This window comes from Ovis canadensis, chromosome 3 (genome assembly GCF_042477335.2).
Source record: "Ovis canadensis isolate MfBH-ARS-UI-01 breed Bighorn chromosome 3, ARS-UI_OviCan_v2, whole genome shotgun sequence".
Classification (NCBI taxonomy): Eukaryota; Metazoa; Chordata; class Mammalia; order Artiodactyla; family Bovidae; genus Ovis; species Ovis canadensis.
The window spans coordinates 222,951,094-222,966,503 of record NC_091247.1 but is presented as its reverse complement, the minus strand read 5'-3'; the positions used below and the strand labels follow the sequence as shown (position 1 = coordinate 222,966,503).

Sequence of the window (15,410 nt, the reverse complement as noted above, 5' to 3'; positions counted from 1 at the left end):
TTGGGAGAGATGAAAGGAGGGTCCTAAAACAGACAGAGATGGAGAATCCCAGGAGAATGGTAAGGTAGCAGTTTTGGAAATGGAGAGAGACACAGGAGAGGCAAGAGTGCAACAGAAAGCACAGGACGGAGTGAGGGGTGGTGATCCCGTACTGGGTGGGCGGTGGTCCCTAGCGCTGCGGTGAACACCCAGCCAGTCCAAGGTCAAGACTCGTTCACCTTTGCTCACCGTGTGTTGACTTGTGTGTATATTGAATGGTGCCGTGAGAAACACAATTCAAAAATCTAAAATGGTGGCTTTTAGAACATGGATATTTAATAATACATAAAAACATGGATAAAAATATTGAACATGGATATAGAGTGACAAATTTTTCATAACATTTTTCTCATTTTTCACATCTGCACATTCTCTCATTCTACAGCATTCCCATCTATTGTGACTTTGATAAACTGGTTTTCAGTGCACACACACTGAAATGGTGCACTTTTGCAACTACTTAATAGAAGCTAAAGCAACCAACAGACTGTGATTGCTGTAATCTAGCTGCAATAAATCTTACTGACGTAGGATGTATCAACATATCCATTTAGCTTGCTGCAAATCAGTTTACTTTTCTACTTAGAGGCATGATGTGAAATGAAATTAATCCAGTTGCAACAAGGCAAGTGCATTCAGTTGAATAAATCCCTTTATGTGGAAAGGAACTTTGTTTTGCAGCTTATTTGAAAGAAAATCCACGTGGCAGTGTAATACCTTCCCTGGAACTGAACAAATGCATTTATCCCAGCTTTATTTATAGTTAAACTCACACCAGGCCTATTTTATACGATAGTACACTCTATTGTCCTTAGGTGAAGGTCACACTGGAAGCATTTGCAGGACAACTAACATTTTACAATGGAACTTTGCCTAAGGACTGTTGTTCCAACTAAACTATGAACTCGGCAAAGACAGACACCTTCTTGGAGAGAAAAGAGACAGATAAAAACCAACAAAACCATGTATATCCTTTTCTATTCCGTCTCCTTTGCCTCCACTGTCAAAAGGGCAATACACACACACAGTGTATATTTAATAAATGCATTTTGGTGGTGGCTATCACAAGCAGGCAACACTTGGAGAGGGTCCAGAGAATAACAAAGGGATTAAGAGGTTGGGTAGAGACTCTCAGCGTGACACGCTAATGAAATTGAGGCAAATTGAGCTAAAGAGCTTGGAGAAGGGAAGGCTGGTTTTGGCAGCTGTGAAGGTAAGTTGGTCTTGCCATTGCCGAATGTTAGAAAGCACAGCGTATGAAGGGTAGGATGAAAGAAAGTCGACTTGTGTCTGGTAAGGTGATAGAAGGTTAGGAATGCACAAGTGGTTTTGACTTAGGTGGTTTATAAGGCGTCAACACAGGTCCTTAATAAATCTTTCTTAGGGGGGCTTCCCTGGTGGTCCAGTGGTTAAGAATCCAGCTTGCAATGCAGGGACACGGGTTCGGTCCCTGATGAGGGACCTAAGATCCCACGTGCCACAGAGCAACTAAGTCCACCTGCCGTAAGTGCCACAACTAGAGAGTCTGTGGGCCAAAACAAAAGATCTCTCATGATGCCATGAAGATCCTGAGTCCACAACTAAGACCCATAGCAGCCAAATAAATAAATAAATATTTTTTTAAAGCAATCTTTCTTTGAAAATGTTACAGTTGAAGAGTAGGCCACCTTTCTGAAATGAATTAGGTGCTGTGCAGTAGGGAAATGACTCAGAGGATCTCTCAAGTTCTAGTCAGTTCTTATCCTATGAATTTTCAGCAGCCAGTGTCAGGAGCCGACTTGCTTCTTGTCCACCTTACTCCATAGCTGGAAGCCCTTGACCTCTTCCTGCAAGTCAGCCACACTGTACTCTCAGCCCTAAGGCTCTTCTTGTTTGAGGGATTTAAAAAGCTCACTTTAGCTAAGAGCTCAGCTAACTGTCATCAGGTCATCCCCTGCTGCTAGGCTGGCTCTGAGGTGTCCAGTTCTAACAAGTGGGGTTCTGCCTTGCAAATAAGTCTGTCTCTTACTGGATTTACAGGAAATCCACCCGAGTCTTCCCATGATAACACCGGAAATCCTTTCTTGCTTTCCAGGTCTAATGTGATTTTGGGATCACGTTGTGTATCCAGTCTAGGACTGAAGCTTTGTTTCAGCCCACACAACTCCCCACCCTCAGCTCAGACTCAATGTCCAGTCTCTGAACCCCAACCCTGTTACCTGGGCAGTCTGTGCACAGAGCATTGGTTACAAGCTCTCTGAGACCTCTCCTCTCATCTGTGGCTGGATTCTCTATTCGCTGCCCCCTCCGCCCCAGGCTCCCAGCGTCATAACTCAGGCCACTACCAGTCCCCTTGCTCTTCTCCTATCAGGTGATGACACGGCATATGGCTTCATTTTCCTGCCTCCTGCTGTGAACCGTTGCACAGATGAGTCCCTCTCTACAAACCACATACCTCTACAACAGGCCTTCCCAACCTCGTTGCTATTGACATGTACGGTTGGTTCAGTCTTTATGGTGGGGGGTAGTCTGTGTATTATAGGGTCCAAAACTAGCATTGCTGGCTTCTACTCACCAGATGCCAGAGGCAGCCCCTCTCCTCCACCCCCAAATTGTGACAAACAAAAATGTCTCCAGGCATTGCCAACTGTCTCTGATGGGGAGGGTGTTTCAAAATTGCCCTTTGTAAGGACTTCCCTGGAGGTCAGGTGGTTAAAACTCTGTGTTTCCACTGCAGGGAAAATGAGTTCAATCCCTGCTTGGGGAACTGAGATCCTGTATGCCACATGACATGGCAAAAACAAAAGAAGAATGAAAATTACCCCCTTTTGAGAATTCTTACTCTACAAGAACCCAGAAAGGCAAGAGCATTTTAAAGTCAGTTGTAGATACTTTGAGGAAAAGTCAGAATGTTTAAATCTGGTAAACATTTAACAACTCTGCTCTGCTGCTATTGCTGTTGCTAAGTCGCTTCAGTCGTGTCCGACTCTGTGCGACCCCATAGACAGCAGCCCACCAGGCTCCCCCATCCCTGGGATTCTCCAGGCAAGAACACTGGAGTGGGTTGCCACTTCCTTCTCCAATGCATGAAAGTGAAAAGTGAAAGTGAGGTTGCTCAGTCGTGTCCGACCCCATGGACTGCAGCCTACCAGGCTCCTCCATCCTTGGGATTTTCCAGGCAAGAGTACTGGAGTGGGTTGCCATTGCCTTCTCCGAACTCTGCTCTAAACTAGTTTAAAAAAGTTTCCCAGGTGGTTCAGTGGTAAAGAACCTGCTTGCCAACGTGGGAGACTGGGGTTCAATCCCTGCGTCAGGAAGATCCCCTGGAGGAGAAAATGGCAACCTACTCTAGTATTCTTGCCTGGGAAATCCCATGGACGGAGGAGTCTGGTGGGCTAAAGTCCACAGGGTCACAAAAGAACCAGGTATGACTAAGCAACTACCAACAACACAAAACTAGTAATAAACACCAAATAGAATTTTGTCAAGGTTTGTTTAACAACATAAGCGGTAAAGTGAGATGAAATCCCTTCACTCTAGGTCAGTGTTCCTGAGATCTTATTGTGCAGGAGAATCACAAAAGGACTTTTTTAAACGTTCATATCCTGATTTGGCAAGTTTCAGGCAGGATCTGATACTCAGTCCAACAGGTTCCCAGGTGGTATCAGTATCATGGGTTCCCAGACCTTCCATTGAGCAGCAAGGCCCTAGAACAAAATCACTCATAAGAGGTAGGGGAGGGGCTATTTTAGTCGTAATAGTTACAAGGTCATGAGAGCAAGATTAAAATTTGCGTTAGAAGAACAGGCTAGAAAAATGTGACTGTTTCTTGCACTTTTCTGTAAAGAATAAAACAGCTCTCAGAGATGCGTTTTGAAATGTGACATTTCTATTCGCTTGAAATTATAAATATTATACAAGCTACCTGCAAAAACTGGTGAGCTGCTGTATTAGTTCGGCAGAACTTTGAAAGGTTTCCAAAACCCTGTTGCAAATCTAAACTTCAAGGCCTTCAGAGTCCTTGTTTTAGGGAGGAGGAGGCTAGGGGTGAGGAGGCCTAGGGAAGGGGATGGAGACAGGAGGATCATTTTAAATGGGGCCTTGCAAAGAAACAGATTTGTGAACCTGCCTCAAATGACAAATTATTCTGTACTGAAATTATACTGACACCACATGAAGTTATTGCAACCTCGAATCAGATAACTCAGTTATGGCTATAAACCAGTTGCAAAAAATGAGTGCTATTTACTGTAATGTATAGCGATCAGGGTAATCAAATCTCCTGAAAGCTGCCGAAAGCCTGATATAAAAATTTCTTCTTCTTGTATATTACTGCCTCTGAGTAACTCTGACTTGGAGCTTTGCAGACATCTGAGTCATTGCTGCATATCCTCAGTAAGGAAAGGCCCGTCCACATTTGTTCCTAGTTTACAGTTAGAAAGATTTAGGCTCACTAGTTTGTCTAAAGATGTAGATGATAAAGTCCTTACCCTTATGAGATTTCTTCCAGGCCAGTGTTGAGACTAACTCTGCCCTTATGCCAGCAGATAAGTATTCACCTTGGGGAAGGAGAACTAACATTCTAGCTCTGAAATATCAATATATTGATGGGTTGTTATCAACTGGATCAAGTGTAATAGAGTTAAATGTCTCTACATTTGAAATTCTGTGCCTAGGGTTTTATTTCTTTTCTTTTCTTTTTTTAAAATCAATAATGTAAGTACAGAATAAGGACGAACTGGCTTCGTAGTAGAGCATGGGAACTCATGGGTATGAGTTGACCACAGTTTCAGTGTGAGTCAGCATACTAACTGAGTGCCAAAAAGACTAATGCCATCTTGGGCCATATTAATAGAAGTATAGGGTATAGATCAAGGGAGGCTACTATTCCATGGTATTCTGCACTGGTCAGACCACTCCTGGAGAGCCCTGTCCCATTCTGAGCACCATGATTTAAGAGAGGCCTCACATCATAGTCCATCAGAGGTAAACACTTAAAATGATGAGAGCACGTAAAACCACATCACACGAGGAATAGCTAAAAGAACAAAGGATATTTATGCGTGAAAAAGAAGACGTAAGAGGACATGATGAGAAGTAAAAGAAGAACAAGTTATCTGAGAAAAGAGTCTGAGGTAGAGTTTCCAGCAGCAGAAGTTTAACTTCTTTCTGGATCCCCAAGGAAAAAAAATTCCCAAGTGCCTTCTTGACTCTTTGTCATTTGCACGGTAAACAGGTCTTCATCAAAGAAGACTCTGTTCCTTCTACAATGTCCTTGAAGCGTGAAGAACTTTATGTCCCATTGCCAAGCCATCTTCCTCTGCCTGCAGAACCACCTCTTTCAGGAAGCCCTCCCTCCAAAGCCCCACCTTGAGTACTCTTCTCAGGAGTTGGCACTGCGGAAGCATTTGCTTTCACTTGTCCTAGATTCCCTAATAGCTTGTTAGCTCTTTAGAGGAAAGGACCCTATTTTCTTTGTGTTTTGATTACCCTAAATGTTCCCAGTACATCTGGGTCCTGAGAATTAGGGACTGAGGGGATATCTGCTGACGGTAGCCAAAAGATGACTTAAAGTAACCAGACAAGGTGATTTTTTTTATAGTGCCTACATGACAAAGCGTTACGGTATGTTCTCTTGATGATAACAACACGTAATTGACCCTTTGCTTTATAAAATAATATGAGCTGACAAAGTTGGCTGTATAGTAAATCTTACTTTTCCCTACATCTTGCATTTTAAAATAAAAGTTGTGTGTCCAGGGGACTTCCCTGGTGGTCCAGTGGCTAAGACTCCATGCTCCCAGTGCAGGGGGCCTGGGTTCAATCCCTGGTCATGGAACCAGATCCTGCATATCACAACTAGAGATCCCATACTCCACAGTGGAAATCAAAAATCAAGGTGCAGCCAAAAAACAAAAGTTCTGTGTCCGTGCCACTATTTAAGAGCCCCATCTTCCCTGTGTCAGGTCCTAGGAATTACTCTCAAGCTGGGAGAGTCTTCGATTTCACACATCTCCTTCTTTGTTTACTTGGATATTTGTAGGGTACCAAGGGTTGCAAAGAGTCGGACACAACCGAACACACAGTACATGTATCCAAGGGTCAAGTCACAACATCACACAGCTTCTGGTTTATAAAATGAATGAATTGTCTATTTAACAACATTGATCTCAGACAGAGAAATTCCACAAATGAGTTTAAATGAGAAAGCACCCTGTTATGCATTTTAAAAAAGAGAGATTGCACATTTCTATCATACCAAAGATCAAAACATCTTTGGGGTAACGACGCACAGCTCTTCTCAAGTCTCCTGTGTAGTGTCTTAAAGAACGGAGTAGTTTCCCTCAAGGACAGAGGCATGGATGGGCACTCTGAGTCATCCACGAAGCTGAGAATAGAATGCAGAACACAGAAGCCAAGTTCATGCTCTGTCACTCGCGTCGCTGGACAGTATTACCTCCCACAGTCCAATGACCTGACATGGTACAGAGCAAATTATACACTTCTCTGCAAGAAGTTAATAGAATTCCACTTGCCAGCCTGACGTTCAGGTAGAAGATGCAGTGAGCAAAAAGACAGGGCCCCCGATTTTTTATCATTGGCTGTTAATCACAAGTAGAGACTGACACCTCCCTGGTTGCTGGGGTAGCCAGTCTGTCTGTGCTAATAGCACTTGGCTCAGATGCTTCAGAAGACTAAGAGCAGGGTGGTTCCTGTGATGCATAGAAGAATTTTGATTCTGAGTTACTACTGTTTGACAACTGATATTATAAAAGCCTGGTTTACTGACATATGAAGCATGAGAATTTTCTGCTTGTTTTATCTTCCTGGAGAAGTCCAAAATAAAACTGGGGCTGTATCATGGGTTTTGTATATCCATACACTGTGGACACTTTTTAGAAATCTGGAACAAAGGCTAACACACACATTTGTCCTAATTATACTGATTCAAAGATTCTTCAACCATCTCCCAAAAGAAAGGGTTTGGTCACATCCTTTCTCGTCTCAGGGCATCTGTGTTCAGTGCTGCTAGCTCTCTCTCGACTCCAATTTCCAAGCACATTTCAGAGACATTAAAGGAAATAACTGCTAGTGATGAAAAATCAGGTGGAAGATGTGCGTCCTTCAAGAGAAATAACCTTTTCGGAAGGATAAGTTCTATTAGCCCCAAATAAGTCCATCAGCATTCTTTATTTCCATATCATATTCTGAACTACCCAAGAGGGATCATAAAATACCGTGGTACGTCTGTCTGATGCAGAGCACAGAGTTGGAGCAAAGTTGTTGAGAGACTGCCAGCCCTGCAGGAAAAGGAGGCAACCAGTAGCACAACACACAAGCAGCCCACAAAAGCGTGATCCATGCTGCTAGTTTCTAAAAGGATTTGGACATTGAAAAGGAACCCATCTGAACTGGACGCCAGCTCTTATGACCTACAGGGAAGGGTGAAAGGTCTTGCCATCTCTCACTGAAAAGGTCATTTCTCTCTGCTCTCAGACTGCAGAAGGATGAGATCGTTTGCAACAGAGAACGGAAGGGGCTTCAGAGAACATGTGGTCTAACCTCGCACTCAATTGAGAAGGAAACTGAGGCCCAGAGAGGTTATAGTGTCACATTCAAGGTCACGCAGGTAGTTTCCAGTAAAGCCAGAATTCAGATTTCCAGAACCTGCGCCAAGAGTTCCTTGATGCTGTGCCCAGACCAGTGTGGGAGAAGGAACCCTGGCTACAATTTCACAGCCTTGGTACTATGTCTTGGTAGACGTTAGCAAAATTACCTTGAGCAAGTCACTTAAACTTGAGAGCTTTGCCCTTCCCACTCTGCAACATGAGAGGCAAAATATGTGGTCTGCCTGCCTCAAAGATCATAGGCAGATCAAATGAGATAACGTGTGAAATGCTTTTTAAAACTTTATAAGGCTCAAGTTAAAAAAAAAAAAAAGGGTAAGGTTAAAAAAAGAAAAGAATTCCATATAAAGCATGTTTTTCCTTCTGAAGATACATGGATGGACTCTGCTGGTGGTGGTGGAGGGGGAGGCAGGGAGTGTCCATGAGCCACTGAATATTCTGTGTAAAGGTGTGTGTGAGTGAATGCTAGGCATATTTTTTTCACCCCTGGGGAGTGCTTCTATAGCTTTCATCAGCTTCCTAAATGTGTCTCTGAAACTCTCTGCACGTTTAGCCTCACCACCACCAGTCAGAACCTCTGTGCTGTGGATATCAACATGTTTATGATCAATAAAAGGTTGATTTAATGTACTGAAATATGACAGTTTTCTTAGATTTACTGTGTAGTTGGGATCTCCTTGCTAGCTTTACCATTCAATAATCCACATTTTTAGAATACAAATCTTTTCGGGGGAGGGGAGTTAATCTGACCTCACGCTTTGCTCCCTAAACTGCTAAAAGTCTATCTCTTATAAAATGAAGATGAAAATTCAAAAGATAAAATGATAAAGGTTTTTTTTTTTTTCTTTTTCTACTAGTGTACTTCCTTGGTAGAATGTCCTAGGTATTTTAAAAGATTTTTCTTTAAAATTATATTTAGCAAGAGAACTATCTACTTATTATTTACTGAGTTCCTACTGAGTTTCCAGCAGTTTGTTTCCAGCATTTTCCCATAAAGCACTAGACAACAGACACAAATCATAAACCATTTGTAGGCTGCCACGTTAAGCCTGTGGTTCTGGAAGGCTGAGAGGTGTGGAGAAAAACAAATGAAAAAGTATTATTCATGACCAATTGATCAAGTAGCCTGCTTTTCATTAAAGAACATAAAAAGGCAGGACCAATTTAGCAATGCTTGTGTTGGAAATGTGTAAAAACATTATTAATGTTGGATTTTTTTCTCATTTATTTTTAGTTCTCTTTAGAAAATCACACTTGAGAGCTTTCTGTAGCAGCAATAGAAGGAGTGAATAAGACAGCACTGGAATCCGTTTTTAATGCTAATGAAGGGGTAGGGACCAATCCCTAGTTTGTGAGGCCTTTTCTGTGTACAGTTACGTATTTCCAAAGACACAGACTGACTTATGGAATGTCTGAGTGACCGAGATAACCAACCAGAGAAGTTACCTACTACCAAGACTCATCCATCATCCCATAAAGAAACCCAATGTGGTCTTTTATAAATCTGACAATGGCTATAATCTTGTGTTTTAGTGGTAAAATTTTACACAGTACAGTAATGTGAAAAACGAGAGGCGGTTTCTCCCCTTGACTGTATCAAAATATCATCTTCTGCCCCAAGACTCTGAGGTCTCATAACTCCCCTCTTGTATTATTCCTTTCAGTGTTTTCCCTTCCTCTTCCTTCACATTGAATAGGTCTACATTTTCCAGTCTTAACATTATCTCTAACATTTAGACTTTCTTATATAGAGCCTGAAGCTCTAGAATTGCAATAAGCGTACTCATCTATGCTTACTAGAGTGCTATTATCAGATGAACAAAACCTAAAATATATTTTGGTAGTGAGAGTCTCAGGTTTTGAATAACTCAAAAGAACTTAAAACTTGGGCGGTGATAGGATGCCAGGGTGGGGGCAGGCTGTATCTGCTTTTCGTTCAGTTCCATTTCTGTTCCTTCTCATTCCACGTGTCAGGAGCCTTTGGAGAGAATGCTCTGGAATCAGACCACCTGGGTTCAAGTCAAGGCTCTACCACATACTAGTTAAGTGACCTTGTGCAAATGACCTAAACTCTTTGCACCCCAGTTTCCTCACTTACAAAAGAGGGTAATATTAGCCCTTGCTTCATTGTGCCCTTAGGAGAAGCAAAATGAGTTAACACCGGTACAGTGCTGTTGGCAAATAGCATAACAGACACTGTTTCAGAAACTTTATGTGTATAAATTACTTAATCTTCAAAACAGTATGATAAGATAGCTACCATTATCACTCTCATTTTATAGCTAAAGAAACTAAGACATAGAAAGACCAAGTATCTTGTCCCAGTTGGCCTAGTTAGTAACTGAAGGATTGGCCCTCCAACCTGGACCATCTGGCTCTGCAGCAAGCACTCAGTAAATGCTACTTATTACTGTCATCGTCATCATCATCATCATCATGGTTGTTATTACCTGAACTTAGAAAAACACTCAAATATCTGCTGTGTCTGCTGATAACAACAAATGTGTATGTCTAATCCTTCTTCAAAGTATACTGAAAATGTATATAACCCCCAAACAAATAGTTGATTTAGGAAAGGATTATCACCTAAAGCCAAGGAGTGAGGTTTGTTGGGAAATAGGATATCATCACAAAGCCTAAGCATTATCTTGCCAGACTACTTGTTAATTGCAAAAGGACCCCTGAACTGAGATCACTACCTTGAGCCCCGATCAAACCGAGTGTCTCAAATAGAGGGACAATCTGGAACTAAGTGTCTCCTGTTGAGATACAATATGGAGCACCTTGTAAAATGCGTTCAATTGAAATGTAATCAATGCTTTATTTCTACTTTGGAGTTTATGGGAAATATTGAGGATAGAGGAACAAATTAAACGACACCGCTAGGCAAAATCAAATTAGAACATTCAACAAGACAACACGTAACCTTTTCAAAAATGCTAATGTTGAATAAAAGACATAAAGCCTTCATGTAAAAAAATATATGTTTCTTTAAAAAAATTAGATCTTAGCTTTTTCAAGGTATGGAAGACATTTGGGGGACAAATGGCTAAGGTTAGATATGGTTTAGAGACTAGATATTAATGAGTCACTGTTCATCTTCTTAGGTATAATGATGGCATTGCAGTTATGTAGGAGAATGTTCTTTTTTTTTGATGTGTACTGAATTATCTAGGGGTGAAGTATCATTTTGTCTAACTTACAAGTAGTTAGAAAGAAATACAAATAGGTGGAACAAATATGTCAAAAAGATAGCAACTGTTAAATCTAGGAGGTGAGTATAGAAGTATTCATTGTATAAATATTTCAACTTTTCTTTATGTTTAGACATTTACTTCACTTTGTTCATAAGATGTAGGTCTTATATCTTCTTTAGAGGGCAGCTTAAGACTTTAATCTTCACGCACTTAGTAATAATTTCTTTTAATTCTCCAAAATGTTTGCTGTGAATGAATTTATTTTTTTAATGTCTTCTAAAAATTACTTACTGAATTCCCACTGGCTCATTGGTTCAAGCTTATTGAAACCTAATGTCATATTAACATTGTTGAAAAGAACTCAGTGCCTAGAACAAGGCCTGACACATAGTAAACGTACAATGTGTTAATAAACATTCATTTGTTAAATGAGGCTACATTTTCCTAAGAAATTGTACAGAGGTCAAAAAAAGATGCACGCACAGGAGGCTGTGTTGTTCCTTCAGAAATCAAGACATGCTGAGTTAAGCACTTGAGATGGACAAATAGGAGGGCCAGTCAGTCTCATCCTTTGATTCAAATAACTTAGGCCATAAAGATTCTTCACCAAGTTTTGAGTTTCATGACTGCACAAAAATGAAGCCTCTGTTCCTCAGACTAATCAAGCATCAACTATAACTTGCTTAAGAAATCCCCATGGAATCACACATTTTTAAATGCGTGTTTGCTCCGTCCCTTCAGCCGTGTCCGACTCTCTGTGACCCCATGGACCATGGGCAGCCAGGCTCCTCTGTCCATGGGATTCTCCAGGCAAGAATACTGGAGTGGTTATAGAATTTTCCTGAGTGAGGAAAAGAAGCAAGCTCTGTTTCAGGAATGAGCACTGCAAATCACCAAAATCTACAGGTGTTATTCTCTGAGAATCAATAAAAGTGGGAATCAGGCTCATTTTCAGCGCCTCCAGAAGGCAAAGACATAAAAGACATGGCTTCAGGCAGTAAGTCAGATATATTTTGCATAAAAGGTGGGAAGAAAATGATCAAGATTCAAAGAAATCATTAATACTGATATCACCTTGTGTTTCACAGCACCTTTTTCCTAAGCCATTTCATATCTATGTTAACTCATTTATTCTTACAATATCCCTAAGAAATAGATGTAGGACAATTGAAATTTTTAAAAAGATAGAATATTTTCATTAGGGCCTAAGATATAAAAGATATTCAAAAGGATATTATATTAGCAATAGAGATATTTCTGCATTTTGAACAAATCAATCACCTCCTTCCCCTATGCTTCAGTAAAGTCATTTTTAAAAAATAAAATCTATTATAATGGGAGAATCAGATTACAGTTTACTACATGAGAGACACTCTAAGTTCAATCTAAAAAGATAGTTTTATTCAATGATATAGGACTACCTCCCTTCACCCAAAAAACCACCCCAAGTTCTCCAAAAGGGTACCAATCAAAATTTTTAAAATTTGAAATTTAAATACAGTTAGATGGTTCTAAATTTTATTGGTGCTCCTTATTTAATAATGGATCCTTTTGTAAAGAGGATCATTTTAAAATTATTTTATAAAAGTGAAGTTTTATAAACAATACTGCATTGTTAAAGAAGAATACGCTTATACTCAGTCCTTTCTGAAACTAAACTAAGAAAAAAAGAAGAGAAAAGAGGACCCACTGAAAAGGTAATAAATCTATGATAAATGCAATCGTAGGTAATGAAACATTTTTCAACCTGAGGTTTCCCACCCTCAGATGACAGAACATGAGCACGTGTAATCTTTTCTATTGGAGTTTTAGATCCTAAACATTTCTCCCTTCTCTTAATTCATCTGAGGATGTATACTTTCAGTAATGTACAGATGAAGTTATATATACTTTATTAATAAGACTTAATTCCAGATATGTAAACATGATATTTTTAAATTGGATTAATCTTTGGTGGGTATATTCAATCCTCAGGTTCAAAGAGTAGGGTGTCAAAGAGTTGTGTTCAGATTTTATGCCTGAACTGAAGATGGTCTTGGGGACACAGTGTTAACTGTTAATAAAGGGATAAATATAGACAACACTCTCTCGAATCTCATTTCAAAGTAAACTTTTCTTTTTGTAAAGGAACTTAATCTGGGGTTCTTTGTAAAGGCAACATAAACACTAACAGAAGTAGAAATGCAAGCCCCAAGAACAAATCCTGACCGTGCAGTACTAGCATTCATTCATTGCCACTCTGCCCTTCACCTCCCACACCCACGCCTGACAAGTGCTGACACTGGTGAAGGGGAATTCCACCCCTGTAATCCCAGGGCCAGAGTCTTTCCCTGAGATGGCTCAGAAGCCAATTAGAGGAGTCTTCTTGGATAACGTTGGCTGAAAGGAGCAAGTCTTCTAGTTTATTCACTGGAAGTTGAATCCTATTACTACAAACACTGTTACAGAAAAAGATTTAGAGACCTTAGTTGATGAACTGAAAATTAAAACCAATATTTACAGAGCCCAGGGGATTCATTTTAATTAGATTGACTCCAAGAGAACATTCTGCAAATGGTAAAAATCTGAGACCTCTAGAGCGTGTAGACCGATGTTGCATAAAGACATACCTTTCAGAAGAGAAGAGGTTGAGTTTATGGCTTTGCACCGAATGGTCAGAATCCTCTCTTGCAAGAAGGAAGCTGAATTTCGACATCAAAATGACTGCATTTCAGAGTCCAGATCCACCTTGGGCTGTCAGATCAACCTTGGGCTCTCGTCCACACACCGCACTAAACCAGGGCACAGGCTCACAGATCCATTGAGTGCTTCCTCCTCCTCCCCGACTTCTTACTCCCTCCTCCAAACTACCCCCAGTCAGCCCAGCAGTCTGTATGCAAACCACACAGGAACTAGCAGACATGGGGCTTCAGAGAGCTGGGCGTGAGCCTTAGATTATGTGGTTTTGTTTTCTTGCTGCTGGAGTTGAACTAAAATGCAGGAGGTTCACTGAAACACTTTTGCTTCTTTATGCTTGGTTTCAGTTTTAACAAGTTTGCCCCAAACGATTATGTTCACATAAGAAAATTTTTAATCCTAGAGATGGTCCATTGGCAAGTTACTGCTGGTCTTAAGGAAAATGCACTTTCTCCAAATAGGTACAATCATCAGGAGGAACATTAGGACTTCTTAGGGGAACTTATTTAACAGCATCCTGGATCACTCACATCATTCAAATCTCAGGAAAAAGAAAACTTTTTTAGTGTACTCAGCCCATAATATTACCCTTAGCCCCTAATACTATCCCTAACAAAAGAAAGAAAAACTCAAAGCCAAGATGAGTTCCAACCCCAGCATTGCCATAACCAAATGCGAGCTGGAGCTGGTTATTTAGATTTGGGGAATTAATTTTCTCCTGAATAGGCTAGGCTAAAATATTTCTGGGATTTGAAGACTTTTTTCATTGACCTAACATTTTTGTCACCTTCAACTTCCTTAGTTCTTACCTTCAGATTTGTAGCTCACGCTCCTGGTTAAGTTCCTTCCTCCCAAACCAAGTGTAACGTGCTAAGGCCTCTTCCTCTGCCTTTGCTTTTGCTAGAAAATGGATTGCCAACGTTGCATCTTTTGCACAAAATTAGAGATATTGCGACTTGCTCAGTGGCACTGTTCAGAGTCAGGGGACCAGACCCAAGATAAAGATGGAAATGTTGGCTGACAAGATGTTCCAGCATTCATCAGATAAGACAACTTGGGGATCTCAAATTTAAACTTATTCTACATTGTGGAATGGTATCCTTTTCTATTTCTTTGCCCCTTTACATCTAAACCTTGCTCAAGATTTATGATTTTGGGGGGGGGGGTGGAAATGTTGGTTATGATCACTCAACAATTTTATTGAAATAGAAAAGAAGAATCTGAGTACTTGATCATAGTAGGGGCTCAGCAAGTGATTGGTCAGATGACTTACAGGAAGTAATTTGTTCCTCTTAAATCTGTAATAGAGGGCTTTCTCTTTATTCATGCAAGTCTGTCAAAGGTTCTTGAATCCAAGTTGCATCTGAATAGGTCCCCACTACTTGCACATGTTATAAAGACAGAATTTTCAAGATAACAACGTGTGCCCAATTTTAAAACAATCACATCTCCACGTGGGCCTCAGGGTTCTTCCATCTCCAGGGTCGAAGGGCCTTCTTGGTGGGATCACCATTATGCCTGATGACCTCATCGTGGGTTTTCAAACACTGGAATTCTCTGGCCACAGCTCTTGTCCCAAGCCAGTGGTTTTGAATTGGGGAGAAAGCAGTTGTTGACTAGCGCTGTACAGGAAGCACCATGGTGTTCTCAGCACTCACCCTAACGATGTAGCTGCTTTTCCTCCAGACACTGCCCCCAGGGAACAGAACACAACCCCTTTTCATCCAAGAATGGGGCAGAGTACAGAACAGGAAAATCTCACAGAGAAGTTCTTTCAGTAGTAAGTAATGATCGGCAGACATGGTACAGAGCATATAAGGCAGCACATAGTGGTTAATTTCCTAGCAGTTCTGTAACTGAACTAGTGCAAAGGCAGAACCTAAGAAGAAAA

The 15,410-nt window shown here is 40.8% G+C and overlaps 1 protein-coding gene across 2 annotated transcripts in view; it reads right to left on the bottom strand.

Annotated features, from left to right (window-relative positions):
• The window catches only part of GRAP2 (GRB2 related adaptor protein 2), a 70,765-nt gene extending 56,979 nt beyond the window's left edge, over nucleotides 1-13,786 (bottom strand). Inside the window, exon 1 of one of the 2 annotated variants that reach the window (XM_069586082.1) lies at nucleotides 13,453-13,786. The gene's annotated coding sequence lies outside the window, so the exon portion shown is untranslated. The remainder of the gene's footprint in view (nucleotides 1-13,452) is intronic. The other variant, XM_069586086.1, reaches the window with a different exon arrangement.
• Between the last annotated feature and the right edge of the window lie 1,624 nt (nucleotides 13,787-15,410).